Source organism: Gossypium raimondii, chromosome 12, assembly GCF_025698545.1.
Source record: "Gossypium raimondii isolate GPD5lz chromosome 12, ASM2569854v1, whole genome shotgun sequence".
In the NCBI taxonomy this organism is placed as follows: Eukaryota; Viridiplantae; Streptophyta; class Magnoliopsida; order Malvales; family Malvaceae; genus Gossypium; species Gossypium raimondii.
Genome location: NC_068576.1, coordinates 26,741,104 through 26,762,951, shown reverse-complemented (window position 1 = coordinate 26,762,951; position 21,848 = coordinate 26,741,104). Strand labels below are relative to the sequence as shown.

General features: G+C 36.4%; 2 non-coding genes across 2 annotated transcripts; both read left to right on the top strand.

The window, feature by feature from the left end:
• The first annotated feature begins 570 nt into the window (after window positions 1–570).
• Window positions 571–675, top strand: LOC128035732 (small nucleolar RNA R71). The gene has a single exon (XR_008192283.1). It is a non-coding gene; the product is annotated as a small nucleolar RNA R71 (small nucleolar RNA).
• Window positions 676–19,622: 18,947 nt separating this feature from the next.
• On the top strand, window positions 19,623–19,728 carry LOC128035809 (small nucleolar RNA R71). Its single transcript, XR_008192356.1, has one exon. It is a non-coding gene; the product is annotated as a small nucleolar RNA R71 (small nucleolar RNA).
• The last annotated feature ends 2,120 nt before the right edge of the window (window positions 19,729–21,848 follow it).

Sequence of the window (21,848 nt, the reverse complement as noted above, 5' to 3'; positions counted from 1 at the left end):
TGGCTAAGTTGGTGCACTCAGACTGCACCAGCTTGACATCTGTTCTCATTGATTTCATCTCTCCCTCAATTCTATTTAATTGCTGACTACATTCAGTATGGTCATTTGGGTTGACCCTATCCTTGGGTTTCTGCAAATAAGAAGGTTGGTAATTAGTGTTTTTAAGTTGATTTAAATTATTACCTTCTCCTTCGTTTCCCCCATCTTAGATTCAGGAGATCTCTCCAGCCAGGATAATATGTATTTGAATAGCTGTTTCCACCCCTATTCCTGACGTAACTTACATCCTTAGTCGGATTGGTGATATAGTGGAAAAGCAATTTGTCTCCTTTATGCATAGACGGTGTAGAAACAAATTCGATACGATAGAGTCTATCCACTAACTGTTGATACTTATCATCCTCCTGGATATGTTTTACCGTAGCAAAGTTTATTGCCATGTTCTCAATGATTTCATATACATCCTCATGCGTTCTTTTCATAAGGGCTCTTCCTAATGCTCTATCTAATCTAGATCGTAAATTTGCATCCAACCTATTATAGAATACCTGCAATCACATCCACTTTGGAAGTTCACGGTGTGAGCATTTTTGAATAAACATTTTGAAACATTCTCACGCCTCATAGAAACTTTCTCCCTCCATCTATCTAAAATAGCAATCTCTCATCTTAGCTAAACTAGTTTGCTAATCGGGAAGAATTTTTGTAATAATTTTCTAGCAAGTTTGATAGATACTGGTGCCTATGAGTCTAACCAAGAAAATGCGTTATTAATAAATGAGAAGGGGAACAGCCAGAAATGAATAGCGTCATCAGTGACCCCGTTATATTTAAAAGTATCACAGAGTTGAAGAAACCGTTTTAAATGTTGATTAGGACCCTCTATCATAGTGCCCCTAAATTGTAGATTATTCTGGATCATCTTAATCATAGATAGTTTTATCAAGAAATTATAAGTTGTAATCACTGACCTTGTTATACTTTCTTGAACCATGTCCTAAGGTTTATTTCACGCTCTTCCTTTCCTAAAAAGTTGATCCGTTTAGTAACCCTACAAGACATTTAATAAATCATGCCTCCACTCTTTAATCCCCGATAGAAGGATTAGTTCCTCATAGCTTTTATAAACAAATTGGAATAAATGGAAGAATAAAACATGGTGAATGAATTGAAGTGTAAAGTTTAAGAAATGCCTGATTTATATAAATGATAATACGAATCCCCAGAAGTTGGTCATCTTTATAAATTAGATCACTTGAAGGAATGCAATGAGAAAATAAACTAAACTTTGAAAAACCTAAGAAAGAAAGAAGATGAAACTAAATCTAAACAGAGAATCTAGGTTATTGGAATGGTGCTCATAACATGTGCCAAATGTGCCTATTTATAGCCTTCAGGTGGTCATCATCTTTAACACTAGCTTAGTTGATGTTCTCATGCTTTAAGTTCGATTATGCAGACCAAAACGCCCCTACTTAGTATTTATTTTTCATCCTAGAGTAGATGTCGCGACACAACATGACCTGTGTCGATACGTAGAAGTCAGTATGCTCTTTCTTGGGATGTCTTCAGGGGTATGTCGCGACACCCTCATTCAATGTCACGACATCGAAGACAATTTCGTCCTTTCTTTATTCATCCAGTATCAACCTAAAATGCCTTCTAATGGTCTCCTTCACACTTACGAAGTACATTAGCTCTCCCTTAGGCCTCAATCGGCCCTTAAGTTCAATAAAAGACTCAATTCGCACATTTTATTAGATATATGTAAAACTAAAGAAACTTAACTAAAATATAATAGAAATGCTTGTATTCAGGCTCCTTAAGTGCGAAAACTAGTTTAATCTACTACATTGAATTACGGCAGATCAACTGACTTGGCCAGTCGATCCACAATTACCTAGATTGAATCCCTCTTAGTAGGTATCAAAGGCAACCCACCAACGAAGTCCATGGTCACACGTTCCGACTTCCACTAAGGAATCTGAATAGGCTATAATAAATCAGAGGGGAACTGATGCTTAGTCTTGACTTAATGACATGTAAAACACTTAATCACTTACTCAGTTACATCATGCTTTAGCCCTGGCCACCAATACAATTCTCTCAAAACTCAGTACATCTTATTCCCTCCAGGATGCATTGTGTATGGGCTTCTATGCTCTTCCCGAAGTATAGACTATCTCAAATCTCGATCATCGAGCACACCATATCTCCCACAAAAACACAGAACTCATGAAGAGTTAAGCACAAAATCAATAATCTTACCCTCCACAATTTGTCTGAATCGAGGTGTAAGAGATGCATTAGCAAATTGCTTCGATCAAACCCCATCCACTAAGGTAGGTCTCACTTGTAACTTCGCAAGCAAACCTCTATCATCAGTCAAACTCTACTTAGCAAACATCGCTCTCAAATCAGTCATCAGTTTTTTGCTCAGTTCCAAACCCCATCCATTAAGGTAGGTATCACTTGTAACTTTGCAAGCAAACCTCCATCAGTCAAACTCTACTTAGCGAACATCGCTCTCAAATCAGTCATCGGTTTCATGCTCAGTGCATCAACCACAACATTCACCTTTCTCGGATGGTACTCAATGGTACAATCATAATCTTTGAGCAACTAAATCTATATCCATCCCTCAAGTTTAATTCCTTTTAGGTGAGGAGACACTTAAGGCTCTTGTGATCAGTGTAGATAATACACTTCTCACTATACAAATAGTGCCTCCAAATCTTTAAGGCGAAGACAACAACTGCAAGCTCGAGATTATGGGTTGGATAGTTATATTCATGAAGCTTAAGTTGTCTCGAGGCATAGGTCACAACCTTACCATCTTGCATCAAAACGCAACCAAGACATGTATGAGACGCATCACTGTATACAACATAATCCTTTCCAAACTTTGGTTGGATCAAAACATACCCTTGATTCAACACGGATTTGAGCTTTTCAAAACTTTTTTGCTGTTGGTCAGTCCACTTAGAAGGTACACTTTTCCTCAACAACTAGGTCATAGGAGCTGCAATCAAGGACAACCTTCCACCAACCTCCTATAATATCCGGCTAATTCAAGGAAACTCCAAATTTCACTGATGTTCTTGGGCTATTTCAAATCCAAAATCGCCTTAATTTTCTTTGAGTCGACATGGATACCCTCAGTTGATACCACGTGTCTGAGAAAACATCACTTTGTGGAGTCAGAACTCACATTTACTAAATTTAGCATATAGTTGTTTCTTATGAAAAATCTATAAGACAACTCTCAAGTGCTCATCATGTTCTGTTTCAGACTTGGAATATTTCAAGATGTCTTCAATGAAGACTACCACAAATTGATCAAGATAGGGTTGAAAAACTTGATTCATTAGATCCATAAAAGCTTCCGGAACACTCGTGAGACCAAAGGGCATCACTACGAATTCGTAATGACCATACCGATTCCTAAATACGGGTTTAGAAATGTCCATCTCTTTCACTTTCAACTGATAGTATCCAGACCTTAGGTCGATCTTAGAGAACACCTTTGCACCCCCAAACTGATCGAATAAATCATTAATCCCCAGTAAAGGGTATCGGCTCTTTACGATCAACTTGTTCAGTTGCTGATAATCAATGCAAAGTCTCATGGCTCTATCTTTCTTCTTCACAAATAGAACAAGAGCTCCTCATAGCGGCAAACTTTGTCTAATGAATCCACAGTCCAGATGTTCCTATAACTATGGCTTAAGTTCCACCAGCTCCTTAGGACACCAGAGTTGTTCCAGGCAATAGATAAATACCAAATTCAACCTTACACTCCAGAGGTAATCCAAGTAACTTCCCTTGAAAAACGTCAAGAAAAATCTCTCACTAGACAAATGTTCTCCACAGCTGACTCATTGAAATTCAGGTTCAGAATATAAGTGAAATAGGCTTCGCATCCTTTACGCACTAACTTTTTGGGTACTAGAGCGAATATCACATTAGACAAGTAATCTCAGAACTCTTCAACCATCACTATCTCTTTCCCATCGAAAGTTTTCAAGGTAGCTCTCTTAGAAGCGCAGTCTAAATAGACTTGGTGTTCCACCAACCAGTCCATTCCCAAATTAAGGTCAAATTTTTTGAAGGGTAATTCCATCAGGTCTTCTAGAAGTAACTCTCCTTGAATTTCTAACAGGCACCTCTTATAATTTTTGTTCACTGAAATAGATTGTCCTAGGGACTTAAGAATAGTTATGTCGCTAACAGTTTCATTATTCTATCGAAATCTATCATCGCTAGCCCAATTATTGGGTCGTAAAGCCTGAGTAGTAGGACCAACATCTCACTTAATAGGGATTTTAGCTTTATCTTCTCTTTCTCGTTCCACACGCTTAACTTCCTTGACTCTTGGTTTTCTCCATTAGAGTTTCGAAAACCCTTCCTTGATGGGACTACTAGCACCATCAGTTCATATCTCAGTCTGTTTTCAAACCTAACACACTTATCCCATTTAGTTGCCATCATTCCCTAAGCATAGCAGCTCTGCCTTAAGAATTTGGCCTCATGATCGACTCCAGATTTATCCCCCATGTTTGAGCTTAATGAACTCCATCCTACGAGCTCAACATATTAGGTACCAAAATATTTATTCTGGGAAGCATCTAGAAAATGTTCCCATGTTAGTCAGTCAGTCTATCTGAGTACCTCTTACGACAACCTGCCACTATAGGTAAGCCTTGTCTCTAAGCAACGATACAATACCCTTTAATTTCTACTCCGAGGTACATTTCATAACATCCAGATTTCTCCCCGTAGCCTCTAACTAGTATTCTACTACAGTGCGAGTCATCGTAGAACACCCTTAAATAATTTGGCTTTATTAGATCGAAGCCTCTCACTGATAGTCCCACAACTATTCGCTTTAGAATAGGCTCCAGCTATTCGCTGTAGCACCCTAAGCATGGCCTATGATACAACTTCATCAGTAGGCTCATGTTGGCTCTCATAAGTAGTAGGTGCATGCTCAGCATGCTCGGCTATTGACTCGAGAGTGTGCACTTGCAATGCAAACAAATCGATTTGGGTCTCTTGACTTTACTCTCCACGAGTTTTCATACCCCAAGTTTGCACACCTTGAGTATTCATCTTGTTATCATATTTTATAATTTTTATGGAGTTTATCAGAAAATTTAGAAATGAGTTTTCATTATTATTCCAAAATGCGTCTAATCTACAAGTTTCATCACAGTTCCACTATAGTTTCAAAATCTATAGTTTTCAGAATCTAAAATTTCACAGTCTATTTGTTTTCACAATCTAAAGTTTCAGTATATTAGAAGTACTTATCTTGGGCCAACTTCAGATTCTTGGATTTTTAAACATGACACAACTTTATACAAAAAGTAAGTTTTAGCTATGGCATTAATTTTTCCCCAAATACCCCTTTATCAAATATGCAAGCAAATTTTGAAAATAACCACAATTCCAGTTTTGAAACGAGTTTTGTTACAACTAAATGTAACACCCTAAATCTAGCCTAGATGTTATGCTCAAATCTTGAAGACCACATTAGCCATTATAATGGCCCAAAAAATCGTGTAACTAATTTCACTTAATATCGTTCTTATTTTTAAAACGTCATTTTGATTTGCCTTAAGAAAAGCCAAATATTGTCTGTAGATTTCCTTTTAAAACAATTTTTCAAAAATGTCTATTTTTAGAAAAACTCAAGTATTGATGGCATAACACCCCTAACCCGTATCCGACGCCGAAATAGGGTTACAGAGCATTACAAAAATTTACAGAAACAAACAAATAAATATTTCATATCATATAACAATCATATCAGAAACCAATCAAAATCAAGCATAATGTCCCTTATCACCCTGGAGGCCCAAAATACACATTAGAAACAAGTCGGAACTAATTTGGGCACTTAAAGAATTTTTCAAAAAATATTAAAATTTTTCAAAGGTACAGGGGACACACGCCCTTATGGCCAGGCCGTGCTTCTAACACGGTCAAGAGACACGTCCGTGTCTTAGGCCGTGCATCTCACACGGTCAAGAGACACGCCCGTGTCTCAGGTCGTGTGGACATTCAAAATAGGGACACACGGCCGTGTCCGAGCCTGTGTCCAAACTTTTGAGCTTACAAACTTGGGTCACATGGCCAAGCCACACGCCCGTGTGCCAGGCCGTGTGAGCATTTTTTTTTGCAATTTAAAAGATACAGGGGACACACGACCATGTCATCTGGCTGTGTGTCACACACGACTAAGACACACGTCCGTCTCTCTGCCCGTGTGGATGAAAATAGGTCATTTTTCAAGCCATATTTCTCACTCAATTTGCCATCAACCTAACCAAACATTTTTGAACATACCATTAATATGGACAAGCCACCAAATATTGAGCTCCTCGGAACTTGTCCATCCAAGAACACACCATTAATATGGACAAGCCACCAAATATTGCAGTCGAGCTTCCAAAAATAGAATATTGTTGTTGAGCCATCAAATAATGCAGATATGCTACCAGATACATAATATTGTGGTCATGCCATAATATTGCGGACCAATATGAAATGGGCAAACTTGGTCAATCCATCCACAATGACCTAAACCAAATTTTTCTTAGTAGGTGTTTAAGGAAACCCACTAACAAAATCCATGGTCACTCTCTCCCATTTCCACTGCGAATTCGGATCGGCTACAATAACCCTGACGGAAACTGATGTTCGACCTTAACATGTTGGCAAGTCAAACACTTTGACACAAATTCTGTTACTTCACGCTTAAGACCCGATCACCAATACAATTTTCTTAAGTCACGATATACCTTATTACCACTAGGATCCATATCATAAGGGCTACTATGCGCTTTCTGTAGTATAGATTGTCACAAACTCTAATCATTGGAACGATGGAAATGTGCAAGTGTACACAATCGTTATCAAGTAATAAAGTGACAAGTAAATGTCGAGTTATCATACTCATAGGTACTATGAAAGAAAAATATTTATGAAATGTAAATCAAACACTTTGGTGATAGGAAAAATATTTTGTTTTGAAGAAGTGATTTTAAAACCTAAAATTAACTAATTAATAGAAATAAAAGTAAAAATTCCAAAGCACGATTTCAAAAATAGGAGTTTTAATCAATATGACATAATTTTGCTAGATTGATTACATTCCTTAACTTAGAATTACTAAACCCATGTTCATGTTGTTACGAATATTTTCATGACAACTTGGTAATTTGCTAATTATCGCTCATACATACTTACTAAATTAATTAATCTCTTGAACATTTTTCAATGTCAATTCAAACAATTAATCAATCATCATAAGCACATAGAAGATTAAGTGAGGTAACAATATATTTCTATATTGAAACAGTTTAATTACAATAATCTTGTAAGTTATGCAAGGCTAATGTACTATTTAATACTGTCGCTAATTTAACCTTCACTACCTTAGAAGATTAAACATGCACCAATTAAATACTATGTCAATTAATTATAATTTCAATATGTTTAATAATTAATTCATTAGTTACCTTACATTTTATAATGCAAGTATAACATAATCATGGTTTTATTTAATTCAACAACTTACCAAGGCCTATAACAACACAAACATGATTTTAATAATTCAAGTGGACAAAATTCAATCAATATAACACAAATTAATTTAAGCTTTTTTAATTAGAACAAGAACAACAAAAAAATAATTATCCTTATTCATGACCACAACATAAACAAGAAAGCAAATTTAGTATTTCTTTGAAGCTAGACTAGTGCGATCCTCTTCTTCTCTACTCATTGTGTTGAACCAAGGCCTCTAGGAAAAATTGAATGATGCTATTCTAAGGTGGAAGAAGGCTCTTTTTCAATAGGTAAATTGGCAAGGGAAATGGGAAAATATGGAACGGAATAGAAGAGAGCAAAGCAAGTGAAAAAAGAGAGATGTGTGGGAAATGATGGGTGTGTTGAATGAAGTACAAAAGATGGGTATTTATAGGTGTGAAAGGCTGCTAAAAGTAGCAAATAATTAGCAGACATACACTCTTCCTTGGCTGGCCACACAATAAGCAAGTTTGAATGTTTCAAACTTTGCTAATTTAGCTTGGGGCAAATCTTCAAAGGTACAAAAAGTGGAGGGGTTTGAACGGAGGAAACTTTGAGGGCTATTTTGCAAGTAATTAAATAATCTAAATATGCTGATTAGGTCAACTTATTGGGACATTTTTGGGCTGCTAATTTTCTTTTTGGATCAGTCTTCAATGCTTAGGACACTAGGTCACTTTCTCCTTCAGACTTTATTTTAATTTTTAACCCAATTTAAGTTGGATAAAATTTAAAAATAAAGTACATAAAATAATCATCATCTGGACTGTCCTTGGCTGGAAAATATTCAGCCCTGCTGTTGGTTCACGTGATGTAAACATTCTCCAACGGTTCAAGCCTTTCAAGGTATCTGCCAAGCCAATTTTCACCTTTTGTGCAAAATTGTCAAAAATAAACCAAATTTGTGAAAATTTATTATAAAATAATTAAAATTCAATATGTTAATAATTTAAGTGAAAATTAATTATTTTATAATTAAAGTGTGAATTTCAAAAAAATTTACTACGAAACTACATGAATTAGAGCTCAAAAGGTGCTGAAAAAGTCTATATATTTTTGAGTTTCCAATCATTTCGTACACAATATCTGCCTCTTAAACACAAGATACCATCAAAATTAACCCTAAAGTATTTAGTCAAACCATCCTCGACCTACTTAAATCGAGGTGCTAAAGAATCATCTAATCATTGTTTATCTCTAATTTCCTAAACCCAAACATGCTTTACTTGTAACCCAACAAGAATACCCCCATCATAAAACAAGCTCAAATGGGCAAACATAGCCCTCAGCTTAGACATCACTCTTCTGCTCAAGGCATCAGGCCCTACATTATCCTTCCCAAGATGATACTCAATCGTGCAAACATAATCCTTTAGCAGCTCAATCCTTTTGCGCTACCTCAAATTAAGCTCTTTCTAGGTAAGAAGGTATTTGAAACTCTTGTGATCCCTGTAAATAATAAACTTCTCAACATACAAGTAATGTCTTCAAATTTTAAGAGCAAAAATGGTAGCCATCAATTCCAAATCACGAGTCAGATAATTGCACTCATGTGACCTAAGCTGTCTCGATGCATAAGCTACCACTTTACCATCTCGCATTAGGACACACCCGAGCCCAACAATCAAAGCATCACTATATACCACATAGTCTTTACAAGATTCTGGCTGAATCAACACAGGAGCCTCAGTCAATACAAATTTTAACCTTTCAAAACTAGCCTACTGATTTCTGTTCACTTAAAATGAGTGTTTTCCTTAACTTAGTCAAAGGGGCTGCTATGAAGGAAAAACCCTCAACAATCTTCGATAATATCCTTTCAAACCAAGAAAAACCTAAATCTCAAATGCACTTTGATTGCTTCCAATCCAATCCAAGATAGCTTCAACCTTTTATGGATCCATGTAAACTCAAAATTATATAAGGTTTTTCTATATATTTTTACCACCTTTTTACTTAATAAATATGTTTATCTTAAGTAATTATTACTGAAATAAGTGAATTTTACTTAATTAGTAATTTTATACATGAATTTAGAAAGTATGTGAAATGATGCTTAATTTACATGATTTTCATGCATATTTTATATTAATTCATGTTAATTTATTAATGTATGTATTTTTCACTATGTACGAGGTCTATTGGAGACACGATTTAAATAAACATGGACAAGTACAAGTTATCCATGTGGATGGCAAGTCCATGCAATTTGGGGCATGAGGTTGACTAATTGACCCAATAAAGAAGATGATGAAAGATGGATGTGTCTGCTAAGTTTTTGGACTGAAAAACCGTCTAACAAGGGGAACTAGGAACCCAAATTCGACACTTAAAGGTGGCTGCCCAAAATATGTTTTGGAATAATTAATAAAAGGCCCTTACAATTAGAAAATAATCAGAATTTAGCCTAACAACTTCTCTGTTGAAACCGTGCACTCTATAGGTATTTTTAGCTTGGATTTGAAATTAAAATGGAGAAAACTTAGTCATCCCTTGTTCCTTGAAGCATGGCCGGCCACATGAGAGAGGGAAGGAAGGAAATTTAAACCTATTTTTAGTAAACTCAACCCCTTACCTTCACCTATAAATACCTTGCCATCCCTCATTGATCCTGCATCCTTCAACATCCCTCTCTCACTCACACTAGTTTCATCTCAATTCTTTTTCTCTTTTTCCATTTCATAGCCATCCATCCCTCCTCCATTCTTTAGCCTCAAAAGTTTTGTCAGAAGCACTCCTTAGTCGACTACCCCTTAAACACTTAGCAAACGAAGCATCAATCAGAAAGGAGGAGCGCCTCAATCAGAATAGATCCAAAAGGCTACTGAACTGAATAGCGTTTACTCTTTCCTTTTGTTATTTATTTTAATCATGTTTGCTTTGAGTTTATTGCTTTTGACATCAACTATGAAGTTTTAAATCTTATCTGCTAGGATGATTATGTTAATTTAATAAGATAAATTTTATTCATGTTTAACATGTTTAGGCCTCAGTCATTCATGTTTTCAATTAATATCATGATGCATTTCATTCATACATGATTGGGTGCACTCAGATTAGCTGAGCAATCCTAACCAGATGATGGCTAGTAGACACGTAATTGAAAAGTGCAGTGCTCAATTTAGATCCTTAAACCTGACTAAGTTAAGATTCATAATATCTTTAGTTAACTCTATTGCCTTGCATAGTTTTTAGGTTTATGTAATTAAACTATTGCAAAAGTAAATGTCCCTGTGACCTTACATAAATGATAAAAAACCCTTAGTTAATATGATCAGTAAAATGCATATTTATCTAAGTAAAAGACTCCAACAGACTTAATTTGGTTTCCAAACTTATGAAAGATCGAGTAGTCGTAGAAGCATTTCCAAACATTGCTGAGCATGATAAAGTGAATTGAATTGATTAATATAATTATGCTAGCTCATTTAATGTTAATTTTTTTTGTTGCTAAAGTCTTCATTCATACATTTAGGTAAATTGCATCTAGATTAGAATTGCATAGGAATCAATCTTTTCATCTAGTTAATTTTACTTAGTTTAATCGTCACCATCCAAATTATTGAATTTTTACATCAAATTGTGAGTTTATAATTTTAAAATTAAGTGGTTAAGCTTAAACAGGCCTTGTGGAGACGATAACTCATTTTTACTTACTTGTTACTTGAACGACTACGTACACTTGCGTAAACTGCGATACAAGTTTTTGGCGTCATTTCCTGGAACTGTTGCCTTAATCATTCTTTGTGCAATTATTTTTACAATTTGGTTCTTTTTTTTAGTTTATTTAAATTCTAAGTCTCCTAATTTATTCTTTATTCTTTATTGTGATTTATTTATCAGGTGTTTTATGAGCATAGATCGAATCATAGATTTATTACCCGTGCACCCTAAAATCGAGTAGACTTTTAGACAAATAAGATGTGAGAGATCAATTCAAAGACAAGTCGAGATGGACCTTGGAAATCAAAATGATGGGCAAGGTAATGGATTCAATCATGTACACAACCCAATCCTTATTGCTGATGATAGGGATCATGCCATCAAACAATACGTTGTGCCACTCTTTAATGAGTTAAATCTTGGAATTAGAAGGTCGGATATCGAGGCATCTCAATTCGAATTGAAACCAGTGATGTTCCAAATGCTCCAAACGGTGGGTCAGTTCAGTGGTATGGCCACGGAAGATCCACACTTACACCTCTGATTATTCATAGAGGTTAGAGATTTATTTAAGTTAGCTGGTGTGACTTAAGACGCACTGAGGTTGAAACTGTTTCTGTACTCGTTGCGAGATCGAGCATGAGCATGGTTGAATTCATTACCATCAAGGGTGAAGGTGTTCACAGATCGGCAATACCAGTTTTGGGTTAATTCCCACCTTGATCACTTCCAGATGTTGTCAAGCCTAGGTTTTGTTTCATGTTCTTCCTTTCCCAAATTGTTGATCCGTTGAGTAACCCTACAAAATAATTAATAGATCATACCTTCACTCGCTAACCCCCCATTGCAGGATTAGTTCCTCATGCTTTTATAAATATGGAATTGATGTAAAGAGAAAACATGATAAATGGATTAAAGTGTAGAGTTTACGAAAACACCTGATTTGTATTAAAGATAGAAAAAAATCCATAAAGTTTGATAATCTCCACAAATTAGATCTCTTGACAAAGAACAATTTGATAATCTCCACAAATTAGATCTCTTGACAAAGAACAATTGAAAATAAATTCTAAAAACCTAAGTTCTTAAAGGTAAGGCTCAATAAGAAGATTCCAAGCCCAATCAAGAAGTCTGCCCATACTTAGTTGAAAATCAGGCCAAATTGATAAATGGCCCAATTTGCAAACATTTTAATTGCTTAATTTAATTTTTAGGCTTTAGGAATATTATATGTTAAAATTCGGCCCAAGCAGCCCATTTAAATGCCTGGCAGAATTTCCCACTTATTTTTGTTAATTAGGTTTTATTCTTAAGTTTTCCTAATGAGATTAGGACTAGTATAAGTCCTATTTAAAGGCATGGTCGGCCACCCTTGTAAATCACTACTCAAATACATTAAAATTTTAGATTTGTTAAGTGCAGAATTTTCTTTGAGGTTTTCTCCATGAATTCTCTCTTGAGCTTTCTTTACAAGTTGTTTTAACAATCTTTTGATTGTGGGAGCCATCTTCAACCTTCTTCTTGCCATCGATATTCTTTGGAGGGGAGATTAGAGCCGTTTGAAGGGATTTGTGAAGTCTTTCGGGATTTCAAGGATCCTTAGGACTTTAATTTAATTCTTGTTGTTCAAGTTCTTTTATTTATTTCTGATTGTGCCGAATCTTGATCTAATCTCTTTGCTGTTCTTTGTCACGTTTTAGATTTGTTTAAACTCCAAGAACTCTTCGTTTAATCAATCTCTTATTGGCAGCACATAATCGATTCAAAATTCCCCAAGTTCTAGGTTTTTTGTCGATTGCTACTTCTTATTTTTGGGTGAAATTCGGTTGCTGGAATTTGGGCATCCTTGCCCGAATCAATTTGTTGGCAGATTCGCATCCTTTCTATACTTCCAAAATCGTTTGATTCATCTATTCTACTTCTTTTCTTCTTGCCGTCCCAATCCCTAATATTTTATTCCTGATTGTTTTCTTTTTGATTTGAAATCTGATTTGTTTGTTTCTTCTTAATTGATAGGGCCGATTGTTAGGAATTCATTTCTTAATCACAATTCGACTCTTAGCTCTCAAGAATCAAAATCTCTAAGGGTGTCTTGGTTTCTTGCTTTTTATTAATAGTTTATTTAAGATCTAATTGCATCTAATCTCAATTCTTCTGTTTCGTTCAGATCTGATCGTTTAGAGCCTTTCGTAGGAGTTTCCCGTGACTTGACAACTCGATCTTGGTCCACGCGCAACCTCCTATCAATGTCACAACACACCAAGTCCTGTGTCGCGACATGGCAGTCAATGTACTCCTCTTGGGATATCTTCAAGGGTATGTCGCGACATTGAAGGCAGTCTTGGGACTTCTCCATTCTACTCTCTATGTTGTGACATAATGACTAGTATCAGTTTAGTCTGTCTTCTAAAAGTCTCCTGAACACTCACAAATTGCGTTAGCTCACCCTTAGGAGTAATTCGACCTTAAGGTTAATAAAAAACTCACTTTGCAAATTTTATTAACTTATTAAAAACTTAAGAAAACATAATTCAAACCTACTAAAAGTTCTTGTTTTCAAGCTCCTAAAGTGAGATAATTAGTTTAATTTGCTACACCGAATTACGGTAGATCAAACTCCCCCACACTTAAGTCATTGCTTGTCCTCAAGCAACATAAACATAAGCAAGAAATAAAAATGATGACCCTTTAGAAAATATGATACAGGTATTGAATTCAGAGCACAAGACTTTAGCATTTCACATTCACTAACAAATTTAACATGATGAATAAATGATTTACCACTTTTGACTTCAAACATCTAAGTTCATTATGTTACAAAGTATACAAGTATTAAGGGTCTCACCTTTAAGGATCCATCAATAAATCATACATGTAATTTATTATCCAAGCAGAATACAAATAGTCATTTCTGCATATGTTTAGTATAATGCCCATCCATGTATAAAGATATTTAGGTCACATAAGACTTTTTAGCTTGTAACGTTCTGAGGCTTAGCATAGGTATAAAATTCAAGGATAGTAAGCATCAAGAGGGTTACAAACACAAAAATAGTTTGGCACATCATATTGGTCCTTATTTTTCCCCCCTTAGTGACCCTTGCCCGCTCACCGCCTTATTTCTCCTTCTCTCACCTTCCTTGTCTCTCCATATATAGGAAATCATAGCATGAAATAGTAACTACTACTAGCCTATGAGTTTTTATGCACTAATGAATGATTTTCTCTCTTTTGTGACTTTGCCACTTCTTTTTTTTAGCTTATCTCACTCAAGAATGCTTTTTTATTTTTCGAGAACTTTTTCTACTTATCTTACTTTTTTTTTGTTCTTTTGTTTTACACTTTAAGGCTAACCTATAGCTCCCATATCACACTAATCTTTCCTATTTCACCCTGTCTTTACAAACTCTGCTGTTATGTATCTGGTTAACCCTCAATACATATGGCCAGACATCTATAATAGTGCAGTGCAAGACCAAAGAAAAAGGGTAAATATAAATTATCGTTTTTTGGCTTGGGGTTTGTAATGAGGTTCATCAAGAAATGCCAATAGGCTCAAAAATCAGTACTAAAGGTGAACATGAATAGGTCAGCTTTTTTGCTCTGGATATGTTCCAAACACTGCCCTAGGTCATCCCTAAATATCTCAATATGCACAAATTTAATCAACCAAACAAACTCAAATTCAACCATTTATCATTCATACTAGCATGCTCGTTTCCTTGTATTTTCTATATCATTTGGTACAATTGATTGCTCAATACCTATTTACAGTGTAACATATAGAACTTAGTAGTCTAATAATCAAAAATTTAAAATCACCTACCATCATGCCAATTTTATTTGTAAACACAAGCAACCTGTGTACATGCTCCTAACCAATCACTTGTATTTCTACAAGCGCCACACCTTCCAGTACGGCTACCTTGTTACGACTTCACTCCACTCACTATCCCTGCCTTCAGCATCCCCCTCCTGTGGTTAAGGTAATGACTTCAGGCATGGCCAACTCCCATAGTGCGAAGGGCGGTGTGTACAAGGCCTGGGAACGAATTCACCGCCGTATGGCTGACCAGCGATTACTAGCGATTCTGGCTTCATGCAGGCGAGTTGCAGCCTGTAATCCAAACTGAGGATGGGTTTTTAGAGTTAGCTCACCCTCGCAAGATCGCAACCCTTTGTACCGTCCATTGTAGCACGTGTGTCGCCCAGGGTATAAGGGCCATGATGACTTGACGTCATCCTCACCTTCCTCCGACTTATCACCGGTAGTCTGCTCAAGGTTCCAAACTCAACGGTGGAAACTAAACACAAGGGTTGCGCTCATTACGGGACTTAACCCAACACCTTACGACACGAGCTGACGACAGCCATGCACCACCTGTGTCCGCGTTCCTGAAGGCACCCCTCTCTTTCAAGAGGATTCGCGGCATGTCAAGCCCTGGTAAGGTTCTTCGCTTTGCATCAAATTAAACCACATGCTCCACCGCTTGTGCGGGCCCCCATCAATTCCTTTGAGTTTCATTCTTGTGAACACACACAAAAGACAAGAAAAATAAAAGAAAAAATGTAGAATTGAAAACAAATAAACAATTTTTTTATGTTAACCCCCCCACACTTTAGTTGACACATTGTACTCAATGTGTAGCCCATAAAAAGATAAGGAAAGAAGTTGCCCGATTGATCGTGGTCGCTCTAACTACTAATGGCGGGTGTTTCCTCATTTAATCATGTAAAGCTTGAATTGTTTGTGTCTCCTTCGTATTGGGTTCCTACATAGAAAACTTAAACAAAATGCAATATAACTAAAAATCTACTATTAATCATATACCCACGAAGTCCAAATCAGAATCATCCAAAACTTAGTACAAACAAAATTTAGAAAAATGTTCAATCATCCTCCTCAAAATCCATTTCCTCTATTTCGTCATCCTCCTCATCCTCTCTGTCTTCGTCCTCTTCGCTCTCATGCACCTCTTCTTCTTGTTCCATCTCTATTGGCCCAAACATGCCTAGTGTATAATTTGGGACCCGGATGTTGTTTTCCCTAGCAAATTCTTAGAAGATCGACCCCGATTCTTGCATCCACTGTATCATCCAATCTAGCTTTGGATGACTACTTTCACCAACTTCTTGTTGAGCTCGTGCCAACCTTTTTGATGACGCTGGTGTAGTTGTCGCATCTTGTTGTCTTTTATTCCATTCTTTTATTTGTTTTGCTTGCAACTCAATGTAATGCTGGAACAAGGTATCCCTGATGATACTTTGGGAAGATTTCAGTGACTACTCAGTGGATGTCATAGGTACTGCCTACCTTTTTGCATAAGGTTGCCTCTAGATGGGGAAAGAAAACTCCCACCTTTTGGGCACTAATGAATCTACTCATGTTCTGCTGGATCTATTTGTCGATACAGACCTGCTTTTTCTGCAAGATTGCATACAGTAAAACTGCTCGAAAGGTATTAACATTAGACACATTTAAAGCAGGTATTATTCACATGCACACAAACTGAATCCACATTTTAGCCTCTAGAAAAATAATAGCTTGATGAAAGGACACAGGAACATTGGTACCTGAGCGATATTTCCATTCACCCCTTCCTTTAGTTGAAATGTTTATAATGTTACCCATATCTATGTCTCAAAAATATTCTAAATCAATTTCGTCAATAAAATCATTTTGTAGTATGGAGCATTATAAAAGTAGTAGATAATTCGAGGGGTTACGCGCACCTTTTTCCCTCGTACAGGTACTATATCTCATATATGGCCTTTAGTGTTCCTAGACTCTTGGTCCCGTAATGACGCATAAAATTCTTGGACCACAGGGACCTCATCACTATCTTTGGGGATCGTCAAAAAAGGTTCCCACCTATGATATCTGACTAAAGGTCATATTTCCTTACACAAAATCATGGACGGATCAAATCCCCTCTCTTGGATAAAGGATTTTCCTTGAAGTTCAATAAAATATTTTTCAATATCCAGGTTTGAAAAATTAGAGGGATTTAGAACCGTCGACGATTCTGGTTCATTAATTCGTCTAACTTTTCTAAGAGGCATGATGTCTTTCTTTCGACTCACTAATGAAATATCAAGCAAATAAATCCAATGGAACAGTAAAAGTTGAGTTAGGAACCCTTAATCTCAAATATATTGTTGGATTCCTCATCACGCTTTATTTGCTCACCATTCGGTGGAGTGGTTCCATTCTTGCCCTTCACAAGTAAGATTGAAAGAAGCAATTTTTCCAAACAAATCAAAAAGAAAAAGGGAAGAATGACTTTTTAGGGTTTAAGGTATTTAGGGAGATTTAAAATATTAGAGGAGATAAAGGGTGTTTAAATAAGACTTAATGTGATTTTAGGTTAAGAAATAGGTGCTTGGGGGGTTTAAAATCGGGTAAATTAAGGGTTAGGCCGCCGAGTTGCACAAATCGGTCAGGTCAATCCTGCAAAAAAATTGCAATGATGTCATGACACAGGGGTTTCGTGTTGCAACATCCCTGGTAGTTTTCCATTGTCTCAAAATTAGGGTTCAATGTCACGACCCACTCCAGATTTTTCAATTTTTGAGTAAGCTATGGTGTCGTGACACCTAAGGTCTGTGTCGCGACATCGAAAGAATTTTCTCGATTTTAAAAGCTGCTATCGGTGTTGTGACACAAGATTCCTGTGTTGTGATACGGGCTCTGTTCTCACTCAAAACTCCATTTTCTAGAGTGTTATGGTTGCTTATAAAATGCAAGGCTAATGTTAATTAAAATCTATACTAAACAATTATCTAAATATACAATATTTTACAAATGTTAAGCATCAGGTCAAATATCGTAAGTCTTACTGTCAGATTCATCCGACAATATTATCAGTTCACAAATGGATGACTCTTTTGTTCTATCAGTATTAGTCCATCATCCATTGTGCCATTCCACCTTTTCCTGCTTGTCCTTTTCCTTAAACTTGTTTATTCTTTTTGCATGCATTAAAGGAAACGTGTCCCTTGACTTGAGAATGTTAGAAACAAATAATTTTTTGCATTGCCCCCTGACTTCATCATACCTTCCTCGCTTGGTTGATGGCCACATTTAAAATTTTTAGTCTCACCATTGATGTTCATAGTTAATTCATTTTTCTCTAAATCAATGGTGGACCTAAAAGTGGCCAGGAAAGGTTTACCTTAATAAGATCAGCATCTCACGATCTTCTTCAAAATTAATCACCACAAAACCTGTCGGAATAATGAAACTACAAATTTTGACTAACACATCCTCTAATACCCCTTTTGGATGAATTGAAGATCTGTCGGCCAACTATAGTGTTATATGTGTATTTTTAAGATCCTCTGACCCCGAGTTTTTTAAAAACATATAAAGGCATCAAATTAATACTGTCTCCAAAATCACATAGCTCTATTAAAATAAATTATCCTTATCTCTACGGGAATAGTAAAACTTCTCGTGTTTTTAAATTTTTGGGGAGCCCATCTTGAGATAATAGCACTACAGAAAGCGCTTATACTAGTTTAACCAACCTTAATTTTCCTACACCTAGACATAATTTCCTTTAAAAACTTGGCGTGCTTAGGACCTTTCTCTATTAATTTAATTAAAGGCAGGTTAACATTTAATGTTTTGAACAAGTTCAGGAAACTTACAAATTCATCCTCATCCTGCTTTTTTTTCCCTCCAGTCTCAAAGGGAATGTGATTTTTCCACCGATAGAATCTTTAGTTATTTCCTTCTCTACCTCTGATGTCAGTGTGGTTACCTCCTCTAGCTCAGGCTCATCTTTAGCCTCTAAGGATTCCTCTTGAGGATTGTCATTATTCTCCACAATTATCTCTAGAATAGTGGTTTTTAGACTACTCAGCACTTTGCTCGATCGAAGCGCAATCGCTTTCATGTGATCCTTACCTTCTCTCTGTGGATTATCTTCTATGTTGCTGGGAATACCTATACTAATTTGTCTTTGAATGTCACCTATCATGCTCATCAATTGGCTCATTTGATCCTCAATTTTAGTTAATGTTCTTGTTGAATTAGTCCACTCAGACTGCGCCTTCTTGACATTCGTTCTCATTAATTGCATTTCTCCCTCAATTCTATCCAAACGTTGACCACATACAGTATTGTCACTTGGGTTGACCCTATCCTGAGGTTTCTGCAAATAAGAAGTTTTATAATTAGTATTTTTAGCTTGATTTAAGTTGTTACCTCCTCCTTGATTTCCTCCCCATCTCAGGTTTGGGTGTTAGTCAGGGTTATACGTATTCGAATAAGGGCTCCTCCTCTTGCTCCGTCTAACCCAGATCATGTGTTCGTATCCAACCCGTTATAAAATACCTGCAATCGCATCCACTCAGGAAATTCGTGGTGCAGGCATTTTTGAATCTACATTTTGAAACATTCCCATGCCTCATAGAAACTTTCTCCCTCCATCTGTCTAAAGACAGCAATCTTTCTTCTTAGTTGAACTGCTTTGCTAATCGGGAAGAACTTCTATAAGAACTTTCCAGCGAGTTCATCCCATGTCGAGATAGATCCTAGTGCCTGCGATTCTAACCATGAAAAGGCGTTATCAATCAAGGAGAAGGGGAATAACCGAAGATAAATAGCATCATCAGTGGCCTCGTTATACTTAAAAGTATCATAGAGTTGGAGAAACCATTTTAAATGTTGATTAGGGTCCTCTATCATCATGCCCCTAAACTACAAATTATTTTGGACCATCCGAATCATCTCCGATTTGATCTTAAAATTATTAGTTGTAATTGTTGACCTTGGTATACTTTCCTAAACCATGTCCAGACTTGGTAAGGTATAATTCCTTAGGGTTCTCTCGTTTTGAGCCATATGTACGTTTGCGGGTAGTTGTGGCGCTAGTGGGTTTCCTAAGGTGTTATTGTCAATGTTACCAAATAGTGGACTTTCATGTGGTACGTTACCTGTAGCAAGTGGTGGTGGATCTTGCATTTGTTGTTGCTGCTGCTGTTCCTGTTGGCAATTTCTTTAGATTATTCTCTCTAAATCTGTGGCTACTATAATAGGTGTGCCTCTACTACAAGTCATACACTAAACCCAAAAACAGAAAATTTGTAACAATAAATAAAATCAAATAGAATCAAATATATAACTTAAATTTTTTCTAATTACTCTTTCCACGTGAAAACATTAAAATCAAACTAGTGGCATTGCCTCCCCGGCAACGGCGCCAACAACTTAACAGCCTCCAGACGTACCAGTGTCTAGAGTGTGAATACTGCAACAAAATATAAAAATACAAGGTGGTATCCGCAAGTATACGGGTCGAGTTGTAATATAGTTTTACAAAGAGGTAGGATCGTACTCTGAGGATCGTACCCAAGCGAGGCAAGTGCTAGATCAATTCTAACCTAAACACTAAAAGATCTAATTAGCACTTTAAATCCGTTATGGTACGAGAACAGAATAAAATGGGGGGTTTTTTAGGGTTTTTGTAATGATAAAATAAAATTACATAAAAGAAATAAAGTTCAAGAGATAGAAGAGTAGAGTGAATCAAATCTTGATTATGGATGATTAGCTCGCTTCGGTAATCCCAATCAACTGTTGTCTCGAGTTTCTCGTTAATCAACCAATCACTACCCTAGCAAGATCTTCCAATCTTCCAATAACATGTGAGTCAGCAAAAACTACTTATCTTTCGACCTCACAGTCCAGACTGGTTTGGGGTGAAGATGTTCATAGATAAGAAATACCAATTTTAGCTTAATTCCCACCTTGATGACTTCTCAGGGTTGTTAGGCCTATGGTTTGTTTCACGTTCTTCCTTTCTCAAACAGTTGATCCATTGAGTAACCCTACAAAAAAATTAATAGGTTATACCTCCACTTGCTAATCCTCCATAGGAGGATTAGTTCCTCATGGCTTTCATAAACAATATGGAGTTAACGTAAAGAGAAAACATGATAAATGGATTAAAGTGTAGAGTTTAATAAAATGTCTTATTTGTATTAAATATGGAAAACAAATCCATAAAGTTTGATGATCTCCACAAATCAGATCTCTTGACAAAGAACAACTAAAAATAAATTCTAAAAACCTAAGAAAGAAAGAAACTAAACTAAGTTTAAAAGAAAGAATCTAGGCTAATTGAATAATGTCCATAACATGTGTCAAATGAGCCTATTTATAGATTCTAAGTGGTCGTCATCTTTAACCCTAGGTTAGCTGACGTTCTCAAGCTTTCAGTTTGATTGTGTAGACCAAAATGCCCTTGTTTCGTATTTAATTTCTATTCTAGAGTCGATGTCGTGACACACCAGGTCCTGTGTCACGACAAGGCAGTTAGTGTGTACACCTCTTGGGATATCTTCAGGGGTATGTCGCGACACCCTCAGACTATGTCGCGACATTGAAGGCAGTCTTAAGGTTTCTTATGTCGCGACATTGAAGGCAGTCTTAAGGTTTCTTCATTCCGGTCCCTATGTTATGACATAGCAACCAAAATTAGTTTTAGTAAGCCTTCTAAAAGTCTCCTGCACACTCACAAAGTGCGTTAGCTCACCCTTAGGTCTCATTCGTCCTTTAAGGTCAATAAAAGACTCATTTT